This window comes from Aythya fuligula, chromosome 5 (assembly GCF_009819795.1).
Source record: "Aythya fuligula isolate bAytFul2 chromosome 5, bAytFul2.pri, whole genome shotgun sequence".
In the NCBI taxonomy this organism is placed as follows: Eukaryota; Metazoa; Chordata; class Aves; order Anseriformes; family Anatidae; genus Aythya; species Aythya fuligula.
In genome coordinates, this window is record NC_045563.1 from 40,444,062 (window position 1) to 40,471,106 (window position 27,045).

At 37.2% G+C, this 27,045-nt stretch overlaps 1 protein-coding gene across 1 annotated transcript in view; it reads left to right on the forward strand.

The window, feature by feature from the left end:
• Positions 1 to 27,045, forward strand: part of MEIS2 (Meis homeobox 2) — a 170,685-nt gene that overhangs the window by 137,911 nt on the left and 5,729 nt on the right.

The window sequence follows — 27,045 nt, forward strand, 5'->3', positions numbered from 1 at the left end:
GCAAGACCCCTAGACAAATCACTGGCTGGGTCTATGGTAGTTGGCAGCCATTCAAAACTGGTTCTCTGCCAGCAGTATTACTAGATAGCCAGACAGACAGATCAATTCACTTGTACTCTCCCGCCATTATTTATAGCACACTGTATATCTGCTCTTGCTTATGAACTAATGATTAGCAAATACAGTACACATAAAACATAAGCATTTGTTCTGTGGAAGGCTTTCTGTTGCTGATATTGCAGATAGTTTTACAGGTCACAGAGCCTTAAAAAGGATTTAAAGGGCATGTCTTGTGTAACATTTGTTCCTTTGAAAATGATGCTCCCTTCTTATTTTTGTGTAATTGAAGAGGATAGAAAGGTTGACTTGCTGCTTATGTTTCATTGAATTCTTGCATTTTCCTCTTCTCCCACAGACTTCTAAGGAAAACACGTAGGAAGAGAGGTTTATACAGCATTATTTAAGAACTGTCATTTTATATATTTAATTTAGACTTTTCTTTTCAAAAAGATCTATCATCAAATTGGTAAAAATTAAAAACAATACCCATTAACCCTGCCTATATTTTAGACGTAGGCAGGCCAACTGTAATTTTGTAAACTATTTGGAAAGCCAGATGATTTGAAAGTTTGTGTGAAAATACTGTACATTTACCAGACTCTTGTGGCTGCTAAAATATTAGTTATAGTATTAATTGCTTCAGTTATTTACATTTCTGAGCTAGAATAGGAAAGGTCAGCCCAAACTTAAGGCCCCAACTCTTAATAACATAGATCTACTGAATTTTTAAGCTCGCAATGTGATCCAATTTATTGGCCAAATTATTCCCTGGCATAAACACAGCAAAATAAGTAGGTCTGCACTATTTAAATGTTTTTAGCTGATCACTGCTACTGGTCTTACCACAGGTTGCTGTAAGGTAACAATGCTTATTCTTACACTGAAAATTATTTCACTGGAGAGTTCACAGTAAGGTGGCAAACACACTTTTGCTTCTCTGAAATGAATTAAAGTTCAAGCCTACAGCAACATGTGAACTTTGAATGTCCAAACCTGCTCATACTGGACTTCTTGAATTCAATGTGCACTGCTGGTTGGAGAAATGTCATATAACAAGGAAATCTGATAACTTGTTTTCCTAAACTATTAAGTAGCTGATATTCTTATCTGGGAGGGAGTGTGGAGGAAGACAGTGTCAATGTGGAATGCCCTATGCCTGGAAGTGTTCAAGGCCAGGCTGGATGGGGCTTTGAGCAACCTGGTCTGGTGGGAGGTGTCCCTGCCCATGGCAGGGAAGTTGCAACTAGATGATCTTTAAGGTCCCTTCCAACCCAAAGCATTCTATGATTCTATGAATATATTCTAAAGATGTTTTCCCCTTTCCATTTGGTAGCAAGTACACCAAAACAGTCTTCCTTGTAGTCCCAATTCCCTTACTGCCACACTGGTGCTCAAGCTAAGGTACCATGAGTGTGTAGTGCTACGACAGTCATTTTCTAGACACCAAAATAAGTTATCAAATAGGAAAAATCCACAGTATAATAGTAATCAGCATAACTAAGACAAGCTGATTTACAAATCTGGCCCAGTGGAAGAATAAAGGTAGAATTAGTTCTACCTACCATTTAGCATCAAATATATGTGAAAGAGGAAGAACAGAAGTGCTTGAGGAGCATAAGATCCCTTATAGATCACACGCCCTGGTAAAATCTTTCTGCTCAGAAAGGTGTGACTAAAGCTTTTTTAAGACTTGAGGCTGTTGTGTACCTAGTGTGATAACCTCCCCACTCAATGCACATAAAAAGCTACACGTTTTTTGTTTGTTTTACATTCCCTTTGTAGTAAGCAGTATTTGTGCCCAAGATGTGGGTCAATGAAGAATCAGGAACATTGGTATGGGAAAAACTATCTCCAGTCAGTATTTTCAAAGTGACTAGTATACAAAATTCAATAATCCAGAATGGTAGGCTTTCCTATAGTTGCCTGAGAACTCATCTGCCATTGTGTTTGGTTCACTGGTTTGGTTTCTGTTTTTAAAGGTTAAATTGGAATGGTGAGCTCATTAGTTTAATGTTACCAATGATAAAAGAGTAATTTCCAGGTGAAACTGAGCACTGAGAGAAATTTGAAGATTTAGATTGTACTTTTATGTACATTTATTCTTATCCACTTAAAATAAATAAAATTGTAAAAGATTTACATTAACTTTCTGCTGAGTATGTGTTAATTTAAAGATAGCAGAGACAAGAAAATTCTATTTTTCATCTTAAAAACTACAAATGGAAGGAGAAAGTATAAAAAATTTGAATCATCATAGAAGGGCACTTATGGAGAATCATGAAAATTATAGTCTAGAATATGCTTGGTGCCTTAAATAGGCTGCAATGATTCTTTGTTTTCTACTGGAATATATAATTTTTTTCTTCTGTATTTCTTCCTTAAATTCAGTATCTGATGTACTTCACAGTCCATACAGAGTCACTCAAGTCAAATATCCATATTGTACTTAAACTGTAGAAATCTGTTCTTGGCCAAGATTATCACAGAGGCAAGCCTTTCTAAGAAATCATTTTTTCATTGTGGATCTCAAAACATTGCATTTTGAGGGTTTTCTTATACAACCTCTTTATCAGACAACGTAAAATATGTTGTATTTCACTTGAGATTTTTCAGTGTAAAGCAACTCCCACAAAAGTTTTTAAGGCTCTTTTCATTATCTAGCCTTGTTCATCTATGAGCCTGCAAAGAGAAGTTTAATAAAGGCTATTTTCTCTCTGTAGGAAGAATATGCCATTTTACGCGCAGAGAAAAATGATTTTAAAAACAATACTCTATTTAAAAATTGTCTATGTTTTTGGTTGATGAGCACTATGTCCTGTAAGCCAGCCAGTAAGTACTTTGGAAGTCACTGGGAATATTTCTTTAATATTTTCAAAAAGAAATCAGGATTTTTCTGTTAACTTTACAACCATATGGAATTTCCTGAACACGGTACTCTTCTGTGAAGGTCTTGAATGTACGGAGGTCTGTTCTTTTATGTCCATGGTGTCATTCTTTCTCCCAGATTTAACTTTTCAGTGCCTCCTAAAACCCAGTATTTTAGTCAGTGGGAGTTGTAAAAGGAGAAGAGAAATAAAAGCACAGAAGTTCAGAGCTCATTTCTACCCAGAGCAATATTGCTTTCTGGAGGTAAAGAGTAGTCCTGCTGATCCCTGGAAGGTCTCACTATGCAGATCTGTGGGGTGAACACAGGAACAGGCAATCATTTGGCTCCAGACAAGACCTTTTCTCAGTTTCTTCTTGTATGTTTAGCTTTATTTCTTATCCCTCATTTCTGAGACACTCTGGCTAGAATATAGGTGCATGTCCCTCACATACTGATATCTTGGGTGCTTTTCCTGAGGTAAACCATTATTTTAACATTTTTATAAAATTCACGATGAATGCCTGTGACCTTCATTGTAATGAGCAAAAACAATTTTATTTTTCGCTCTTGCTCAGTATCTCATTTCTGAGTTTAATCAAGGGCCACCGATACAATGGACCAAATCATCTGATCAGTTAAAAAAATGAAGTGACTGTTGGCTGACTTGTTCAGGAACAAACATTCTCAGAATTCATTCTTCAGATGAGGCCTAAGTCCATTAGGCTGTCATAGCACCTGCCTAACCCTCAGTCATGTTAATGAAGTTATCGATGTGCTTATAGACAGACACACGCTTAAGTAAACTGCTAAATCGGGGAGAGCAAGTCTCAATAGTCTGTGGCACATGGATGTTCTAGAGAGTCCTGTTTGCATAAAAGCAGCTCTGAGGAGCAGCTTTAGTCTTCAGCCACATGACTTAATGCTTACTTTTACATGTAAAAACTCCCACTTAAACACAAAATGTTGTTTCTCTCCAAAAAACAGAGACAAATCCAGAAGCAGTGCTACGGTTTGGGCATCAGTTTGGCTATAACATTTCCTTCATTTTTAAAATACAACATGATGGTAATGCAAGACTAAAGATGAGAATCTTTAATCACTCTGTGAACCTGGGCTAAGGTTTATTTTTTCTGCTGAAACCCACTATTATGTTAGTTTTATGTTCCCTGCAAATATTTCCTACAGCTTTACTCAGAAACTTATGTTTTTCCTTTTTCTGAGAACTAGTCCAGGACATCTAATTTCTAAACCTACTAGTCATAATGCAGAGGTTCCTAGAAGCTGCAGCTGAGATGTAAAGCTCACTGTAGACAGCACCCATGTAATAGTGGGTCAGTTTCAAATGGCCCTCACATACTTTTAAAATATCACAAAGCACATGTCTGTTTTAAGTACGTGGATAGCTTTGGAAATCTGTTCCCTAAATTATTCAGTCACCTGACAAGGTTATAACAGTCTGCACAGCTTTTCTGACAGTAAGAACTAGCAGTGAAGTCAGCAAGTGGATTCTCCATGTGAACAGTGTAGGGTTACCAAGCTGTAACACTGAGATGGAGCTGTGTGCTTCCTCAAAGGTGTTAAAATATTAAGTAATTAAACACTGAAGTGATAAAGGTAAACTGGTGAAAAACTGCAAAAGCCATTTGTTGGCATCTCATACTAATATATTTTTCTGTTTTATGACAATATATTATAGAGCAAGATAAAAATACATTAAAATAGCATTAAAATATGTTAGGCGTAAAAGCATAAAAATAACATAAAAAAACATCTTTTCCTCCTCAACATAACTGCACTTTGCTGCCTCATTCTCTGACTTTCCTGGAAAAGTCACATTGGGGCATTATATAGGTAATGTAAGGTGGTGGTTGGGAGCTTGCAGGTTAAGATCACATTTTCAAAGTGGTTTCATTCCTTTAACCTCTCCTTCAGACTGTCCGTGGTGCTTTATCAAAGCCTGTTGACCTGAACTGGTGCTTTTCCACAGATTTTAATTTTGATTTTGAATCAGTCCTCAAATAGCAGTTGCAATAATTTATTCAAACAACTCATGCAGAACTATAAATACAGATACAGCAGTCCTGAAAACTGGCAAGGAATGGACCCTTTTTGCCATGTTGAAGGACTATAGCAATTTTTGTTCTTCTCTTCCTTTCTTCATATATCATAATGTGAGGAGAATAGCACATGACTGCAGATACCTGCAGATCCACAATGGTGTTACAGTCCATCAACACTCTTCACCAGAACATGAAATCACAGAAAGACATCCGTAATCTACAGTAGGAAACTTGTACCTGATACAGGTATTTTATGTTGACCTCAGGGCACAGATTTTATGACTGCATAGTCCAATAATTTTGGGATGTATGAGTTGCCTCCGATATATTTAGTGACTTTACTGTTTACCAATATAAAAGAACTGTGGTACTGTAGCAATGCAGGGTATACCACCACGGAGGCAACACAAAGGGCAATTACTTCCACAGTCTGTCCTTCAGCAATGCCCCTACCCATGTAGTCTTGATACTTGGTCCCTAGTACTCTACTCTGACCAGGATTTTTCATATCTATATGTTTCTTGGAGGACTTACTTTCCAGAAGCACTGTTTTGTGGGAAGGAAAGCTACCTGAAACACAAATTGTACAAGTAGAAATGCAGTATTCATTACTTACATTCAAATGCTCAAAAAAGGGCACCAAAATTATTGTTCCTGTCTAATATAAAGCAGGCAACTAATATATGTTTAAAATAAATTAGAAAGTGCTTTAGTGTGCACAGTTCACTTCTGCTGTCAGTCTCCGGGTTGAGGAAAATGGTCTGGCAATGAAATAATTGCACATTTTGTTAACTTATCATTTTCAAGTATATAAAATAGTTTTCTTTCAAGGAAAGGGAAAATTGAAGCAATGATGTTTACTACTGATACCTTTCCTCCAGGGCCCAGTAATGACTGGGACTGCAGTTTACATCCTACAAAATATGATAGCAAATTTCAGGAGACATTGGGTCTGATTGATGGCAGTCTTGATTATTCTGAAGTAAGTGAAGAAACTCTGTAGATGTTGAGAGACTTTCCTATAGTGCAAAACCAGGGAAATCACACTTACTATTTCTTGTGATGGGCCTAGAACTATGTCCATGAAAATATCTGGATCCTGCCATTTCAGCAAACTTCCAAATCTTTTTCATTAGTTCGCCTCTAGCACGTTGCTTCTTTCAGTATAAACCAGAGTAGATTGACTTTGCCATTCCCCTCCATGGTGTTCACTTCATCAGGAAGCTGATGGGATGTGTTTTCACGTGAGACACCTATTATAAAGAATATGAAGTGTCCTCCCACATTCAGTGGTTGATTTTTCCTCATCTTTCTCATTGTTGGGTTGGATTTTTTATTTATTTTTATTTTTATTTTTTAATTTCTCTTGCTGTCTGCAAAAGTAAAATATTCTTTACTGGGATTTTTTTTATCCTTCTCTTTCCTCCACCCTTTCAGAGGGAGGCATTGACTTAGCAATTCATGAGGACATAGTAATTTGTCTACTTACCACTTTGGTATAGTTTTTATTTTATGGATAAGGAAGTATTTCTTACACTGAAACATTTACAATTTCAGTCATGAGTTCTAGTCCAGTTGCAATCAGCACTTGCCAAAAGTCAATTAACGGCATTTGTTTTGTGGTTTGTAAGAAGTGAAGTGGTGGGCTTTGAAGCACGCATCATACAGTCAGAATTAATTGACATCCTCTTTGGTAGTCCCTGAAGAGAGATGGCTAACTGAATGGGTCATGAAATTGAAAACCACTATTTTTTATTTCAAAATTAAATATATGAAATAAGAAGCATAGTGTAAGAAGAGCAGTCTTTTTGCAGATTTTCTAAAAGCAGTAAATTCACACTATAGGAGAAGAAGATAAAAACAATGAAAAAAAAAAAAGAAAGAAAGAAAAAACAAGAAGAACACAATAGACAACAATAATCAATTAAACATTCAAAAATAAAGAAAAAAGAGGAGAAGAGAAAAAAAAAAAAAAAAAAACACATCCAATTCAAATAGTGAGGTAAAATGCTCTTTTATGTTCCATTGCACGTCCTGCAGGAACAATAACATTCTTTTGAGAATCAAAACTGAAATCCAGGCATTTTTAGCTCACAGGAAAATATGTGTTTTGATTGAGCATTTATATGAGATTAGAATTCTTAAATATCAGGCTAATTATCCCACATAAAAAAATAATCTTAGAAAGACTTCTGAAAAGTTACATGTGAATAACAGTTGCAGAACAAATTGTAAACCAGACTCTAGTAATTGTAGCTAGTGTAATCAGTTCTTCAGCCATCATCAGAATTTCAATCAGAAGAAGGTAAATCCTATGCAGTGTACAGGCATGGATATATTAGTATCCAGATATTTTTGTGCCCTACATTGTCAAACTGTCTCAAAAACAATAGAAAACATATCATGAAAACCTAAGGAAATGTGGGGAAGCAATAATTATTGATATTATTAACTGATTGGAAACTGAGCTTCACGTAGACTAAGGGTTTGATTATTAGCAAAACTAGAAGGATAGCATGGAAGATGTCTCTAAGGCATAACAAAAGCACAGTTTCCTACTTCACCCTTGCTCATCACAGTGATATATATTCATTACTGACCACCACTTGCTACAGGTTGCTATCATTTCAGTGCTGATTGTTTCTCTAAATTGAAGGAGTTACTCAAAAAGGAAAAAAGAAATTTTATATCCTCTCACTTCCTTTCATAAACAGATTCACCATCTACAATTAATTGGGCTATACAAAGAGAATATGTGACAGATTCAGAAACAAGACACAATTCACTTGAACCCAGCAACCTACCTCAATGAGGGGTTTATCCTTCATTTGTATTGCTGCCAAAGGAGAGTAAAATAAACATTCATTTTCTTTCCAGGTTCACCATGTTGAGTCTGAGTTTTTATTCCCCAGGTTTTTGCATTGTTTGTTTGCACTATCCAGTTTACAAACTGTTATTTCAGTAGATGGTGGGACCTCTGTTGGTAGATTATCCCTTACTCTTGCAGAAGGATGAAGAGGATGATGTATTAGGTCTTTCCTCTTTGTAACTACCATGATACTACAATGAGCAAGTATCCACTTCACACTTCTCTTCCTGATAATCTATTGGTATAGATCTGTGGTTTCCTTTTAATGTCTGGTTCGTTAGATGGTATAAATGTGTATAACATTTTTAGCTGTGGTTGAGGAAAGCAGGGAATGTCGAGGTTAAGGTTTATTAGGACTGTCATATTCAGGAGTAGAGAGCTATATACTATTTCTGCTCTGAGACTCTGCACATAACTCCAATTGACACCGGAGTTACACATTTGCCTGAAAGCTGTTTATGGCCCTGAGAGTACTCACTTTTTCTATGGGTGATCAGGACAGAACAGATCAGAGTACTGATTATTTTAAACCTCCTTGAAATTTTCTGTGAAGCTGGGTTAAAGAAATGATGGCATAGTAATTAGGTATGTAAAACCCAACAGATAATAGCTCTGTCCCCCAAACCACTCACACACAGAAATTACTTTAAGAATATTCAACAGTGTCATTTATTATGTAGAGGGCACTATACAGTTGCCCTCCTGTGACACTTGCAATACAAGTGCTTCATGAGGGAATAAACCCCTGAAAGCTTGGTTGCAATTTACTTCTTTACTTCCTGCACATAGTAACAATGATAGTTGGATTGAAAAGCATTTTAAAATTCATAAATATATAAGTAGCCATTATCTGGTGGAAAACATATGTCTGACTATTGGGCCTGATCCACTGCTCCATTACTCCAGTTTTAAACTAATGCAAATCCACAATAATTAAGGAGTGTGCTGGTGTACAATTGAAGCAATATAAGGCAAATCAGATTCTTCATAGATGTAAGGCTCATTTTCCTTAAAAAGAAGGCCAGCATTTTCATTGTATGTTTATTTTGAGTCCCTTAATCCAAATACCCAGAGAGGCACTCAGAACAACTAGATACTTTTAAAACCTGTTTGTATTGTGACTGACAAAAAGATGAGAGTGTTTAGATACATACTCCTTTTCCAGTGGGAAAAAAAAATCAAACAAACAAAAAAACACCACATGCCATATGCTCTTTTGTAGAAGTTTGTTTTTTAGAGAAACCAGGTTTAGCTGCTCAGTAAGTTAATAAGACAGTGATTTCAGCTGGAATTTGTTTTGATCATTAAGGCAAAACTTCATAGATAACTTAATGGAAAGTGAACAGGATGGTCTTTATTTGATCATAAAAGTACACAGTTTAAGACCAGGAGGAGACCATTAGAGCCTTCAGTCAGAGCTATGTTCTCTTTAATTTCACCCACATCCTCTGTGCACTGAGCAGACTTGAGTTTGGCTGATTCTATTTTTTTAAAGGCAACCCATCTCAATTTTTCTGAGAAGTGTTGACTCTACTTAAAGTATTATCATTACACTGTGTATTAGTAAAACAAGTGTGGAAAGCAGAATAAATAATTCACAATGCTAAGTTTGTATAAAAACAACAATCCTCTCCTCCGCCCATCAAACTTCTGTGCAAACCTAACACCATAGCCTAGGGGATGAATTTAAGAGTAACACAAGACTCTGGTCTCATCTGCACCTTTCTGATAGCTAAGCTTTTTTGTGAAGGGTCCACTGTGGAATTTCAAAGACAATGAGCAAACTTGCACCAGACAAATAAAGTTGCATTCCTTTACATTTCAGATGTGAGAGATAAAACAGATGCACTGCTGTTCAATCCTTTATCAGGGTGACATAACTCCAAAAAGCTTTGATGCTTTCTATTACAAAGCTCATGAGGATTTGAGTAGGAAACAAAATCTGGTTAGTTTTGAATCGCCTTTTTAGCTGCATGCATTCAGGAATGGTTTGGGTACATTTATCTTCCCCTCTCTCTATTGTGTGGTTTGCTTTGTTTGCTTGAGTTTAAAACTGCCATTACATGGAAGTGTTAGAAGTATAAATAATTTAGAAGGTAACTCTGTGGGGATACTAATAATATGTCCCTGTTTTTTCTAATAGCAAGTCACTATGGTTCTGAAAACTAGTATTCCATATGAACAAACACAACATCACTGCATCATGGATATTGTGGATGTTGACAAAAATAATTTTGACACCTATTTAATTAAGTGAATTTTCCTTCTTAAGAACGTACCTCTCATTTACTAGTTGCACAACTGCTTTAAATTCTCTATATTCAGAGGTTTCTTGAGTGGACAGATGGATGGACAGACAGATACATCCATCTAGTTTTATCTGTCCTAAGTATTTGGATGTAATACCTTTCCCCAGTAAGAAGCCATGATGATACAATTATCTAAGAACGCACAATTACTTCTAAGGAAAATCTAATCAGTTAATAGATGTTAATAAAGACAAATGTACAGAGGTAACAAGTGGGTCAAACTCAGAGAGTCTTACTCAGTCCACTCTCCTTTAAAGGAAAGGAAACGCTTTTAATGGGGCTTCTCTTACTTTCACCCCATAATTTTATAAATTGCTTTGCCAACCCTTCAAAGCAAATAGTAATTTTAAGTAGGCCAACATCAAGCTCAGGTTGTATGCACTTGGTGGTAATGATAGTGTAGCTGCCCTTGCAGGAGTCATTAAGCACAACAGTTGAGTCTTATATATATATATATAAACAATATATATATATTGTTTAGTCTCCAGTGAATGAATGGGAGCTGTCAGTCTGAACAAGTGCTGCTAAGAGAAATCAAGCTGTTTATCTGCTAATCTCATCCAGGAGTCTTTTGGAGAGTCATAGAACAGTTTAAAACAGGTATAAGTAAAAGCCTACTCTGCTCTTCATACAACAAACAACACTGAGGATTAAACAACAATGAGATGTAGTGTTCCCCCTCTCACACAGGTGCATACCATTTCAGGGCTTGGATATTTGGACAACCATTAAAAAAAAATAAATAAAATAAAAATAAAAAAAAATATCAGAACCATATTTGCATCTTCTGTTCCAAAGTGTTGTGATGTTGTTATGATTTTGAGGGCAAATTATGTAGATGTTAAAGAAAGCACAGTATACTCAAAAAAAAATGGAACTCAAGAACTGGAGGGAAGTATATTTATAATTATTAAATACTGTGAAAAGCTTCACACTAATAAGAGAGTTAAAATTACTGATGAGATGAAAAAAGCCACAGCTGCAGACACTGCAGAGATTGCTTGACTAACAAACTATCACAATAAAAAAAAAGTATTTTCTAAAAGAAGTTTGCATTTTGGATAGAAGCATTTTATATAGATGGGTTTATAACCTGGTAAACAAAACGGACTGATCACGGTGCAACATTATTCTCTTGGACATTCAAATCCTAATCCTTCATAACCCTCTAGGACATCTCACACATTTATCCCCACTGCCTCAAATCTACATGCAATTCCTAGTGTTGCTCTGTCTCTCACATCTCCAGTGTCTGCACCCCTTCCTATTTCTATTTCGACAGTATGTCATGTTTGCGTCTGCCTTCATCTCTTCTCACCTTGACTATTGTAGTTCCCTTCCCTCAGGACTCTAAGTTCTGTTCCTTCATTCCCCCTAACATGCCACATGCTGATGATTCCTTCTCACACATGCACCAAAATCACCTCCTACTTTAGGCACTTCAGCAGCCTTCCCCCATCCTTTTATGGATCCATTTCAGTGTTTTTTCTTAAACAATGTCAAAACCTACTTCAAGATCTATGTCTCTATTTTCATATTCTCTTCTCTAATCATCTAATACTGCCCTCCTCTTTGTTCTGCAATCTCAGTTGAAAAATTCTTCCTCTCTACCATAGCTCCCATCCAAAGAGCCTTTCTGTACCTAAAGAGCCTTTCTGTATCATTGGCTAGCCATATATTTTCTCCTTTGCCTGTACATACCTCTTAGTTTCTCTCCATGGAAACTGGTTTGGGATCGAGTTCATGAGGAAGATTAATACTATATAGCATGCTTAAGCAGTTATTATAGGCCTGTGCTTTACTGGAAAACCAGTACATGATCTAGGTAGCAGTAGGGATAACTTTGGCAGAAGAATGAATTATTTTATTTTATTTTTTTTCAGTCTGGATGTAAAGCATGGCCACAAAACTTTTCACTTACTGATTTTTTACCTGAATTTAATGCACCTGAAAATTTTAAGCACCAGTCTTAGCTGTACATCTTTGCATCAAATTTGTCCTAGTAATGAGGTACCTGGATTAGTAGTAGTAGTAGTAGTAGTAGTAGTAGTAGTAGTAGTTTAAATTAGGATGTGGAATTTGATATTGGGATTTTTTTTCCAGACACCCTAGTTTCTTCCACCAATAGAAGACCGGTCTTCCAGATACATTATTTTATTTTTTATTTTATTTTGTTTTAATTTTGATTCATCAGGCATCAAAAATTAGGAAGCTAATTGGACCGCTCATTTCAGCAAAATTGATTGGTGGTTAAAGGGCATGCATAAAAGAGTTAGATTTTTCTACTCAGGCTTCTGTCAAAACCCATTTAAAGTGCTAAATTTTTCTTTGGCTATTTACCACTATAATTGTTTGCATTTATTTCACTGACTCACAAAGCTAATGCATTTTCTGAAATGTCTCTGAGAACTCAGGTGAGACACCACAGGCTACGCTGTCTTAGGCTAGAATTTACTAGGATTAAAGCAGATGTGGCATTACTAAGGTCTGCTAAGACTCATGTGATTTATAAAGATATAAACTATATCTTTTATGATTACGATGATGCTAAAATTTTTGTGGATGATAATATAGTCACATTGGAAAGACTGAATATAACAACTGGGAAAGAATCAAGAAAAGGAAATGGAAACTAACTCACCTTACTAGTTCATCTGACTCCTAGGGAATTTGCATTTGTTGCCATTATTATTCTGTTTTATACTTTGACATGCTAAAGGTTTACATGTCATAAATAAGGCACAATTTGTTTCTAAAGTAGTTAAACATTGCAAGGTTTAAGAAGTGAATTTAGTGCATTGAAAGGTTTAAGAAGTGCAGATTTAAGAAGTGCATTTTTCCTAGAAATGTACACATGCCATTAATACTTTAGTAATTCAAAGAGGAAAAACAAAGAATAACTTTCCTTCTTCTTACTGCTGATTTATCTTTCTATATTATCCTCAGTTTGGACACTGAATCAGAATGAAAACATTGTTTTCATTTTATTTATAGTGAATTTCTTATAAAATTTATTTTAAGAATCTAATGCACTCAAGCACAATACTGAACTACATAGATGGAAGATGCTGCATGTGAATTTGAGGAATTTTTCCCCCTTTTCACAGACTTTTTTTTTTTTTTTTTTTTTTTTTAGGTAGTGTTTGTATTGACCTTAAAATATGTGTTTCTTTCAAAGATTCTCTAAAGGCATTCTAAAATTTGACTCAAAATTCTTAGAAAAATATTATTACAATATTGTCTTATAAATCATTTAAGTCAAAATAAAAGATCTGTGTAGCATGTTTTACAAAATATTTCCTCATGAATACATGTCTGTTAGATATGTATATCAACTGTATATCAACTGAGTTGTCTATGAGTGTTAAGAAAAATAAAATAAATCCTGGAATCTTCAGTTTAAGCTGATACTTGTCCTTAGCTATCACTGAAATTCCAGTATCCTCACCTAGCTGCTTCCCAGTCCTGGGATGCCTAAAACCATTTGGTCCACATCTCATTGTTTCTATTGGTGAGCACACACAAAACTTAGAATGTGCTATCACTGGGAAACTGCTAACTGTAACCCTAGCAGTACTTATAAACAAGATATTGCCCTGACTGTGGTAATTTTATATAGATGGCACCTCCAGGAGAGAGGAATGGGAACACAAATACATATGTATTATGTATTTGTGTTTCACTCTGGAGCATAAAATGCTCTAGAGTGAAACACAACTTTAAACACAAAATCAGCCTTGCCTCAGTGTATCTCCCCAGGGGCCCAATCCAGCCAAAGTCTTGTAATGTATCAGCCATACTGAGCTTTACACAAAAGAGGCAAATGGGGTAGAGGGAGTGCTATACTCAATGGCTCATTGGCTAGAAAATTCACTTGTTAAATAGGATATATGTTTGCAGGTCTTCTCTTCATCTTGATTTAAATCATTGTCTTAACTGTTCCAAGTGAGTTGAGTTTCCCAATCAATGGGCTATTGAACATAATGCTCCATCTTCAGTCTTCTATCATGCCTTTCTTGTTCTCTTGACTGCCAATTCTGTTGTGTATGTAACGACTAGTCAGTAGAACAAAATTAAATAAGAACAAGGGCTTGACTGTACAGCCTCTTGGTTAGGGCTCCAACTTAAGATGTATGAGAGTTAATTTCTGGTTAATTACAATGACTGTATAATTACTTCAGGTGGCAGAACATCTTCTCAGAATGAGAACTGAAAGGGCTTTGTTCACTATACTGAATACACTGGTGATTCAGATATTGTTTAAGAATATGTGAAGGACCTATGTTCAAGTCTTTGTTCCAAATCAAGCAGGATAGGGAGGCAAAACTTGATCTCCTTCTTTCCAGATAAATATTCAAATAATTATGGTGTCAGCTATAAAGGAAAGAGATCTTTATCTATGTTATTATAAGAAAGAACAGACCTATCTTAAATTACTCACACTAAAATGACCCAAAGGAAACCTGACTGGACACTGTGTCTTCCTCTAACTCAGAAACAGAGAGCTATTACAATACATGTAAACACGGAAGAAAAAGTGTTGATGGGATGGGGTGTTAAAAAGCAGAAATCTACATGCCAAAAGAATTTAGACACTTTCCCTGTTAAGTGAAAGCTTTTTTTTTTCTTTTTTTTTAATGGTTGTTAGATATCTAAGTCCATCTTCTGGTGATTCCTGGAACATCTAACCAGAGATAGGAATTTCCCTGGTAGCAGATCACCCACAATTTAGGCACCAAAATTCGATATCTCTTTACTAATACTGCCTTCTAATTCTAATCTTTGCTGAACATTAAGATGGGCTTTACAGAACCTACACTAAGTTTTATAATAGGACTTGGTCATTTTAAAGATTTTACTTATACATCTGGGTGCTTTAACTAGATCAGGCTAAAGTGATCAGCATTGTTGGATACAGCCCTGCAATTACTAATTTTATGGGCTCAAATGCAGGTTTATACACATATTCTTAGATGCCTTCACCCCTACGCAGTGCAGGAACAGTTAGTGAAATTCTACTGAAAATTAAGCCTCAACACCCAACCAGTCAGAACAGTCAGAATTAATGCTGAAATCCATCAGCAACCAGTTATTAACATTATGTAAGATCACACACAGTTTCCAAACTGCTCTCATAAAGAAAGATAAATATTAGATAGGTTATATAGATTGGGCTTCATTTCATAATAGATATCTCAATTGTATGTAAAATATGGGATAGTGGAACACTTTACAGAACTGGCCAGTTTTCATCAAAGAAGTATGTGCTCAGTTTCAAGTTTCTTTTTGTGGTGTGATTTAATTTTCACATGAGGTATGTAAATGGCAGTGACTACATTAAGAGGTATTTCTCCAGCTATCTGTCCTTTAAGAGAAGAAATAAGAAATAATAATGATAATGATGATGATGATGATGATGATGATGATGATGATGATGATGATGATGATGATGATGATAATAATAATAATAATAATAATAATAATAATAATAATAATAATAATAATAATAGACCCCTCTCTAGCTTGGGAACTCAGTAACCTAAACGTGGTGCACTTGAGCAGAGGTTCTTCCTGTGCTGTGCTCTGCCCATAAGCCACGAGAGTATTGAAATCAGAGGAACCCAACCTTCTAAGTGCTTCAGAAAGCACAGTTCTTCCCAGTTTCAGTCCTTTGCTTGTTCAGAAGAATGGAAACTGCATAGTGACGAGAAATGGTACAACATTCATATATATATCCTCAATCACACCATATCTAGCCATCTAGGACCCCTGCAGAGCACCAGCAAGCTTTATCACTGACTTGCCAGATGTAGTTTGCAATTATCTCTGGTAAGCCAGCAAGGTAGTCTGGGGAGCAAGAGCTGAGCCCTGGGGGAGATGAAGCTCTGGTCTGAAAGTACAGGAGCCTGAGATACAGAGTGACAGGCAAACAGCTCCACAGAGGTTGTTTAATTTTTCAATTCCATGATTCAAACTAGTTTGGCTTATAGTAACTAACACACAGGGGTACATGGAACACATTAATGTACTAACAAACTCTCAAAAATGTTTTTAAAGCATTTTTACATGACTCCTGTGTGGTATAGAGAACACAAAATGGGATGAGATGGAGTAAAGTCTTTGCCAGTATGACACAGGGAGGACAGGTATAATTTCTGCTTGGTTTTAGCATGCTTAAACAATATAGCCATCCCTTACTTATGCTGGCAATATCTTCGGTCATTGTGGAGCAAGTATTCTGTAACATGGAGGCTGCAATCCATGATGTCTGTGGTGCCGACACATCTCTAGCTACTAAGCCATCAGACCCTCTGGTTTGATAAAAGACTTGCTACCAGTATTTGAATAATTAAAGGAGAAAAATGAACGTGATTCTGTATCTAGAGAGAAAAGGAAGATTAACATAAGTTGAATCTCCTGTAACCAGTATGAAGACCAAAACACAAGCGATATCAGCACATAGGTATGACTTACTGAGAGCTGATTAGGTATACCTGAATAAGAGATATAAAATGGGGGGTAGGTGTTGTTTATACTTCATGTGTTATTTATGCCCATGACTTCTAATTACCTAACTAGTTCTCTTTCTTCTCATGTTCATTTTAGTACCCACCAACCATAGGAAGATGTCTACAGCTAAATATCTGCCAATTATTATGGTCTTTTGCTTAATATTCTATTGTTCCACTGACAGCTCAGTTTTTAATATACCATTTTATACTATCCTGTACATCATCATTTTCCTGCCTCCCTTTGGGGCTTGGCTGTAACATTTCTTATTTATTTCCACAAGATAACATATATGCAAAAGACCTTGTAGTCTTGACGCTCCCACCACCCTCACCTCTTTGTTTTTGTAAACCTTTTGTGCCTGTTTTTAAAATTACAGTATAAAGAAGTGTGACCACAGCATGTGTGCAGACATGTACCAGGGTCAATACATAGCTTGTTGTGTGGTTCACTTCCCAATCCATAAGCACATGAGATATTCCTTTCCAGCTCACCAGCATTATACTGCAGTTTTTTCTTGTGGCCCGTAAAACTTTTTTTCAGCTAATAAAGTTGAAAACAGATCAGAAATGAAATAAAGGGGCAGCTGCAACAGAGAAAACTTCCTTGCCATTCCAGTAGGTGAGGCAGGAGTTTAACACCTTGTATAGTCACTGATTGTCTGACAGCATCTATTCAGCACCTGAGCCTGAAAGAACTGAAGAGAGCGTTTAGTCTGGGCTGTGGTATCACAGTCCAATTAGTTGCATCAAGTTCTATTTCTTAATAAATACATGTTTTACAGTTTTTTATTTTATTTTTAGGACAATCTGTAACAGTATAAGCTGGAGGTGGCTACAATTGCATTGCTGTCTCTGAAACAGAAAGGGTATCTTTGGGATCAGTAGTTCTCAAACTTTCAGCACTGTATTTCTATAAATCTATTTTGTCTGTGATTTTTTAAAAAAGGGCTCTTTGGATGCAATTTCCTTAGGTCCACTGGTTGACAGATAGAAAAATACATATTTTTTTATCTTCAGATTTTAATAACAATGAAAAAATGTACAAGCTTCATGGTCAAGACAGGACAGTGGGTACAAAAAAATTTGTTATCTTAAGGCAAAATTTACTGTCAGGGAAAATGGAACATTCCTTCTGAACTCACGAACTGGTAGTGCATGTGCAGGTTGGTTGTAGATGGTTGCTACAATAAGGCTTCTTTCATACAGGTGTGTTTATGCCCCAGGCTTGCTGGCCACAGTCCATTCCATTTACAGAAGCTGAATTAAACAATAACTACCGCATTGCAAAAAGAAGAAGGAAAAAAAAAAAAAAAAAAGGTGAGCGTCAAAGGAGATGCCTGAGAGCTTTGTTAGGGCCAAGAAAAACCCTGTTGCAGTTGTCAGAGCTTGTTGATGTTGCAGAGAACGGCACTTTTTTTTTTTTCTGCTGGATTTTGTGGTTCTGCCTTAGGAAAGAAAGTAAAATAGAACGGAAGAACAAAGTCCTACTCTATAAATCAGCAGCTGCTCCTTGCCAGATCAAAGGAGTGACATTTTTGCTCCTGGACTACTTGTCCACTTTAGGTGCTTGACAGACAGCTAACAGCTGGCCTGTTACATAGTATAGGAGAGTTGGGCTACATCTTCTTCAGAGAAGATGACAAGCTAATCAGAGATATCCATAGCACAGGACATGTGAGTGCACCTTGATCTCTTCAAACATACCCAGTACATAATTGCTAAACACCTTTATGTATTTTTGGCAGGTTGCTACTTAGGTAGTTTCCACTGAAAAGCAGAATTAATACCTTAATCTAATTTGATCAGGGAAGTTAAACAGATGCTAAATTTGTTGACAACTCTCCTTTTCGTGTTAATTTAGAGTTGGCTAAAAAACTCAGTATGAAACAGTTAAAAAGATGTGTAAGTTACTTTAATGCTTCAATGTGATATTGTAAAACTACACAATTCTTTTTGAAAAAGTTGGCTAAAATGAGAGTCCTCAACTCCCATGTAAGAAGCTGAATAAGCTGATTATGTTTTCAAGCCTGCTGGACTGTCATCAGTTTTAAAAATCTTGTCCTATGAGTTTAATATAATAAACTAACACATCTTTAAATGCATGAGTTACTTAAGATTTTATAGCAGGTTTGTTATCCACCTTTAACATGGACGTCTAAGTGCCAGCAAGTCAAAGCACATGCCAAATTAGCTAAAATTGTATTTAGCATCTCCACAAGATGTATGTATACAAACCTGGAATTTTAATGTCAGTAGTAAAAATTTCAAAGTGATTCAGTTTCTAGTTGATTCCCATCTGCAATAAATCAAGTACAGGATGAGGTTACATACTACAGCTTATGTCTATTGACTTTGCATTTTATCTGTAAGATATGAATAGCTAAGGAAGTATGTCTGTTTGTCTCCTCCCTTCCTTTCAAGTATCTTTAAAAGATCATTTTTACGGTGCATGATAAATAGCCATATATGAATAATCTGATGGCACACTGGAAGAGTAACAGGCATTGCTTGGGAAATGAGGGCCTGCCAGACTGCTGCATGGCTGTAGGTGTGGTTTCACTCACAGAGCGGCCCTTGTTTACAAGCCAGAAATCTAAGGGGCATAAAAAAGGATACTCTTCCACCAAAGTTGAGCTTTTCTGAAAGCTTGTAAGGAAAAGTGTGCCTATCCTTTTGCATGTGCAGGTGTGGCATGGTTCTTCACTACCCTCGCCTACCAAACTCACTTCCCACCTCTCATGGCCTACGTACTGTCCAGGGCCATGCAATCCCCCTGGCCACTTGCACCAAGTGAAAACAGAGCACTACCACCTTGCCCTTGGGGCAGAGGGGAGGCTGCCGTGCCCCATGGCAGAGGCACCACCACTAGTGGCCATGGTGCCCCAGCCCACCCTTGAAGCAGTGCTCCGGCCACACAGTGCTGAGGTGGTGACAAGGCTGTGGGGTGTTGGCAGGTCTTATGTCTCTCACGGTGGCGGGGAGCACCAGGGAGCCCTATAGCTGCACCCCACTGAGAGTCTGCATGGCAAGGCGGTGCATCCCTGCCAGGGCACCTTTGGGCAGCAATCAGTGTTGCCCTGCACAGTCCTTGGAGCACATGTGAGCATGGCTGCCCAGGGTGTGTGATCTGGTGTGAAACACACCAGGGCCTTGGCAGAAGCCAAGTCATTTTCCTGTGATCTGAAAAGGTAACCCAGTAACCAAGAGTCATGTGTTTAAAGAAACATATTTTCTCTGAGGTAAATAGCTGTCCCTGTTGCCAATTCTCATGATTTTATCACAAGGCTCAAGTTATTTCATGTTAACTCAAGGCCCCAACTTCAGGAGACAGCAGTTATGTGAGAATATTTCCAAGTAAGTTTCTAGATTTTGTGACTGAGGAGAGCAGTTTAAAAATGTGACACAATGACTCAAAAACCTGGAATGTAAATACTAAGAAGAACGCTGTTTAAATTTCAAATTTTTTAAGACAGTCTCACAAGTACAGGATGGGCAAATCTATGGTTTTCAGCAATTGGCAACTCCTGGTGGCATAACGTATTTTTAGAAGATCCAACATAAACATACAAGATGTGGCAGAGGTCTATGGGGCTGTTAGTGCCTGCCTTGAGCTGTTAGGCACCCAGCTTAGATGCTCGCTGTCATCTAGAGCCTTCCCTCCACCAACTGTGGATGCTGACTTAGGTCTTCTGAATCACACCTATGAGAGATGTGAGATACCAAAATTAGCTTAAGAAAGTCAGTTTAAACAGCCCACAAGCCCTCTTCTCTAACAAGGCTAACCAAAACGACGTGAAGTCTTGTCAGGGAATTAACCTGCCTGTCCCTCCCTCTTTCCTAGTCATGGAAGTGACTCCATATCTCAGTATTTGGGGTGTAAGGAAACTTTCTTTAGATGGCTCATTTCCAGGTGACTAACAGCTTTTTTTACTTTTCTGTAAGGAACGCTGCAAATAAGTGTTGGTAACCAGGTGCAGCACAGATTCAGTGAAACATGAACAAGGGCTTTTTCAACCATTTTTGTACACGCATGTACAAAAGTACACCTAAACCTATTTCTGTCAGTTTAGAATACATATCGGAGAGAGCAGTTAAGTAAGATAACTAGATTGTACTTGCTCAGATAAAAGTTTGGATGACCAACAAAGATTGGTACAAAGGAGATGGAGTATATCGATAAAATGTTTCTGAAAATTAGTCTTTTCTAATACATACGTTCAGATGCTCTGAACTCAAGATTTCTAAAATAGTTCTTTCAGAAAAAAAAAAAAAAAAAAAAAAAAAAAAAAAATTAATTTTACAGGTTACTTATGAAAACATTTTTTGTGACTTAAATATATTCCATTGCTTATTTTCCCTTCCAAATTAGGGCATTCTTGGGCAACAAGGGATCAATGTAGTATACTCTTGGGCTAAACACCAACATGTTCACAGTTCAAATACTGAGATATAATTTTTGGCAAAGATTTCTCAGCAAAGGTGAAAACATTTGAATTATTTATTAGAATGAATTTTAGGCTCTTACTCAGCAGATTGAAGCAGGTGCTTAAACCCAATTTATTCATCAAGCTCAGCTCCCACTTACCTAGGCTTAATAAAATTTGAGCGTCTCATCTAGATTTGTAAGGTTTTTGAAAAGTCTTTTTAGCCTGTTCCTCTGGGTACCTAAAAGTTTTGTGCATAAACAATTTTAACCCTATATTATTGTTGTTACTGTTATTTATATTATTGCTATGACTAAGCCTGTGACAATATTCACTCAGTATTTGTATATTTTCAAGCGAATGAGCAGAAATGTCTTCTTGGGCTAAAATCTGAACTGAGGCAAAACTTTCCTCGTCATTAATCCTTTAAGATAACTGACACTGAATTTATCTCACTAATTTGTTTCTCAGTTGTTCACATAGAGTTGAGAACCCATTTAATGCAGTGGCTGATTTGTTAAATAAATCCAGTATTTTAACACCTCATTTTCTGGGGTGGAAATATTAAGTGAAAATAGAGGACTGATATTTAAAAGTTTTGAGCTGTACTTGGTGGCCCATGTTGTTCCTCAGTTTCTCGTAAGGAGCAGTCTACTCTTCTATAGGAGACTGATTCAGTTTTGTACCAGTTCATCTCACAGTAGACATGAGATGTATAGTCAAGTGATAGGATTTAGAACTCTCTGTTTGAGTTCACGTTAGACTCCAACTTGGAGATGAATTGTAGTTTCCTAAGTTTTCATGCTGTTCAACCTCCTGAAACAAGATTTTTGTGACCCTACATACTTAAAGTGATTTTTCCATGACAACCATAGAGTTAAGCTGGAGATATTTCTAATTCTGATTTCCAATCAGTACAGTCACTAACAGTTCATTTTAAAAATTACTCTTACTTAGATTCATGTACAGAGTAGTCTTTGTGTTTTGAAACTCACTGTATGTACAAAAAGACAGTAAAAACAATGACAAAATTATTTTTGAATGTGCCAGACATGAACGAGCAGACTAAGAAATCTCTATTTGCTGTTTGTTCTCTTTTGCAGTTGCAGACATATTTCTCTGCAATTTTATCTGAATGTTACTTATTATAAATATTAAACGTATTATGTAAATGTGAGTTTAACATCATTTGATAGGACTTGAGATAAAATATGATAAATATATAAAGAAGACTAATTAAGGAACTTCCTATAAAATACAGAATACATGTTTATTTTGGACAAAGAAAACCGAGGCTCTATTTGAAGAGATGTAATTAAATGCATATATTTAGATTATATTGTCATGCTAATTAGCAATGGTAGAAACCAATTAGGACTAGGGCTACCAAATCACCAGACTACACTGCATATTCACTAGTGTACCTTTACTGCTCTACTGTTTTTTGCTGGATAAAAAATGAAATTACTTCTTTTGAAAGTCCATATTGTTGTGCATTTTGAGCCAAATTTTGTTGGCTGCGCTTTTGTAAATTGTCCCACTGAAGTTACCAGAACTACTAGTGCAAGAAAGACAGACTTTTGCTATAGAAAATATATATGGCTGCTTTAGGTAGCAATTTAAAAAAAAAAAAAAAAAAAAAAAAGCAGAAAACTTTCATTTCAAATGGCTATTGTTCGAATAAGGGGAGTTGGTAATCTGTCACTTGCAAAATGCTGGAAGTGAGATTTTCATTAAAAGTACTATGTCAATGACATGTATTTCTCAACATTACATACCTCATTTATCATTCTGGAACGAGGACCAAATACCACATGAATGTAGAGTTTGTGAAGGTATCGACTCAGCCCCGGAGGCTGATGACCCCTCTTTATCTACACAGCAGGTAAGGTACAAACAGTGGCAATGGGAACTCTCTCCCTACTCCCCTGCCAGTGTGCCTGACTGCTAATCTGGGGGAACAAAGGAAAGATAGCATATGGATAGCAGATTGTACTAAGCGCTGAAAGAGGACTGAGGAAATCTATGTTGGGAGTGTGGCTCTGCCAAAGATCTCTTGTATGACTTTGGCCTTGTCACTTAATCTCCGTCTGTCTCAGTTCCCCTTTGCAAACAGGGAGAAGGCGTCTCCTCTCCCCCAAGCTTTGCCTAGAAATCTGTTCAGACTGTGAGTTCTCTTGGACAGTGTGTTTGTGCAGCATGGGGTGAAGTACAACTGAGCTTCACTGGGTCCTCTAAACGCTGTTATCATCCAAATTATAGGAATTACTATTAACAGAAGAGTAACAAAGAAATCCATGTCTTGTTGATAGATTTTATTCATCTTTTCAGGCCATTCAATCTTTGGCCTCTGGGTGAAGGGTATGAACCAGGCAGGTAATTAGTGTCAGGAGCAGAGCTGTGAATTCTTCTTTTATAGGGTTCCGAGTAATGCTGGAAATAGTGGCACTGGCATTCTACTTTTTTTTTTTTTTTAACCTATCTTTTAGTGCTTTTTGAAGGCGTTTGTGCCAAAATAACATCACAGTGTTTTTGCAATACACCAACTGAAGTGCTGTGCAGAAGGCTGTATTTTGCTTTACTTTGGCCCTAGAGATGACTCCCTGAGGGATTCAAAAAAAAAAAAAAAAAAAAAAAGTAAAGACTAGGGCAGGGATTGTGGTTTCTATGTCTCTATTATGCACTGTGCATATTTATGGGGCAGTATAAAGGACACATAATAATCCACAAACACTGCATTCTGTGCCCTTGTCTCCCAATTGTGCTGATGCGTTATGTGATGTAGTTACTGCTATGACTCTAGGATCCCGTTTTATCTTGACCTGAAATGTATGTCTGTTTGCACCTGCAATTTTGCAAATAAATAATTCCAAGTACAATTTTTCAGACATACCCACTGGTGGATATAATTGATGCCATTGCTGGCCAGGATTTTTCAGAGAAACCACAGGAATGGAATTTCAAAATGATCTGGATGCCTAATGTCCCTGTGCCCCTATATCTTTCCGAGAATATGATGGAGTATCTTCTCTTCAAAGTGGTGTTGGTCTAGAGGCCATCATTTGCACCTGCAGTTATTCACATGCGCAACAGGAAAATGGAGATACAGTGAAACCAGAAATCAAAGCAAAGTGCTTTTTTTTGTTATTTGGAAAAAATTGCTGGATGAATGTGATCATTTTTACTACTATTTTTCTCTGTAGCAAAATAAAGATTGGGGGACTCAATATTAGGGCTTTAATTCCCATTTCCAAAATAATTAGTGCAAAAATTTCCAAAAGAAATGTCTCTATATAGACTTCACCCTGAAAAGCTGCCATTATTCGTATCAGGGAAACAGAACAAGGGAAGTGAATAGTTGGACAAGTTTTTTTCAATATCCCAGATTTTCAGTATTTCAATATCCAAAAGACTTATGCCATGGTGGTTGTCAAATGTGCAGGACCAGAGCAGAGTATCCAAATTTGCCCGCTCATGACCGTAAAGCAGTTGCCAACTGAAACCTTTCAGGACATAGAATTTTCTTAATGTTCTGCCTTGTCGTGCAAACCCATTGAAAAAACACTTCAGAGGGCACCCATTTCTTACTAATGTAAACTTTCTGAGGAGTATCCAAAGATATGACCTCTGGGTGAACCTTTAACCTTCCCCTTAATTATTTGTTTGAAGACAGTGTCGAGTTCTCCCGCTGAGAGCCAAGGCCCATAATGCTTCGCAGCCCTGTGACTGAGGGTGTGTTTGCAGGGAAGTGGAAAGGGACATAAATAAGGGGACTACCAGATGTAAATAATAAAAGTGGTTGGGGTTTAAAATAAAATAAAATAAAATAAAATAAAATAAAATAAAATAAAATAAAATAAAATAAAATAAAATAAAATAAAATAAAATAAAATAAAATAAAATAAAATAAAATAAAATAAAATAAAATAAAATAAAATAAAATAAAATAAAATAAAATAAAAACCAATTTGGTTTCCGTGAAGAGTGGTCTGATTGAAGAAAACAGGTTAGTAAGATGAAAAGTGTGTGTGTGGGGAGGGGGAGGCAGTGTCTGTTGTCTGTGATTTTTTACAGACCTAAATAAGCATTCATTCCATTCTTTAAAACCTTGCCATCTGTATACACCATTAGAAGCTCAGAGGAGAAGAGAAAACAGCCTTATCAGGCTTTCCTGTTAATCTCTATTGGCCTTAACTTTAGCTGATAAAAGGCATACTGGCTAGAGAAGGTTCAGGTCAGGCTCCATTTGGTCAGTGTAGTAACATTACTGGAAAGCAGCTAAGCAAATTAAGTCCTATCGGAGACCTTTGTCTTTAAGGACGGAAACATGTCTAGAAATCATAGTGCTAAGGTAAGAACTGCCTTCCCGCACTGCAGTCAGAAGGGAATAAACAAGTACGTCGACTGTGTCTGAGTTTTTATTTTAATACCTGAAGTCATGACTAATTCTGAGGCAGGATGACATTTCTGACAACTGAATTATACTTTTCTTAAAGAATAAAGAACATCTTTAGGATGTAAACAGAGAGATGCAAAAGAGTGTTTTAGTGTTACTTGTAGCATTTATGCATCTGTCTAATGAAATTTCCACAACTGTGATTACGGGAGAGGCAAGCAAAGGTGTACCATCCTTCATTATCTGCAGCGGAATTTCGGCAGGGGGGTGGGAGGAGAGCACAACAAAAGGGCTTGTGGAGTTTATGCTATAGAAAGGCCAGCAATTTACTAAATGAGCAGATGAACTTAGTTTTCAGTTCCTGACTGAAAGACTTGGCTGGGCTTTGGATCGGGCCCAATGGCAATTATTGGAGGCTGTTTTGGATGATGGGCATGTTAGTATTTCTGAAGAGGATTAAACACTAGTATTCAACTTCATTAGCACTCCTTAAGGGTCACCAGCCTAAAGTCTGAACTGTGAAATAGCACACAAAACCTGCGCAAAAGCTCCGGAGTGTTCTCAAACACAAAGAAGGGGGACAAAAACAAGCGTGGCTTGTGAGTGATAGAAAATTGCCCTGTTTTGAAAGAAACGGTGCGAAAAAGTACTTTTGAAAATTATTTTGCCGAAATTAATTTGCCTTAGTTTGTGCCAATGTGGGTTGTTGTGCATTAAGATAACAAGAAATACGCAAGCACTTATTTTTGGATTACCAGCGAAATTAAATCCAGGCTCCGCAGCCAACTAACTGCCTTCCCCGGCATTCAAAAGCCTCAGCACCCAGCGCAGCTACAGGGCCTGATCTGAGAGAGGGAAGGGGGGGTGCAGAAAAGTTATTTTGGGCCTAATATTAACCACATGTACCTGCGGCTCGCTGTTCCTAACGAGTTGAGAGGTGCCTGGGTTTACGGCCGGCGGGTGCCGTGCGCTGGGTGTCCCCGGTCGGCCGCAGAGGTCGCCCCCAGCTGGCACTGACCTCGCGGCGACCCCGGCCTTTACAGGCTCCAACTGCAGGAGTTGCAGAAGAGCAGAAGTCTTTCTGGGCCAGCACTTATTGCTGCTGTGCTGGTGATAAAACTTCAGACAGCCTAATTGATGGCTCTGCTGACCTAACAATACCTTGTGAAAGCACGGAGTGGCAAAGCCTGGTCCTCATTTATGGCCAGCTGCAAGGGTAGCTGAATCCCTGTGATGGAGGGGGGAAAAAAAATAGTCGTGCAGCCTGTGAACTTTAACCAGGTTCCAAGCTACCCTAAGAAGTTAAAGAAACATTTGTCTTTAAACACAAGTTTTCATTTGCGTTTACTCTTTAAAGCCTTCTGGCAAATCCAGCTTTAAGCTAGCTAGTAAGATAAGCATGTTACCAGTTACGATTTCTGGGCACTTAGAGGAAAATCCTCTAAAGTGAATTTATACTCTTTAAAAAAGAAACACGAAACAAAACACGTAGCTGTGCCGCGCTAAAATCCTGTCAGTTTTCAGGCAGAGGTGTTCTCAAAACACAGAA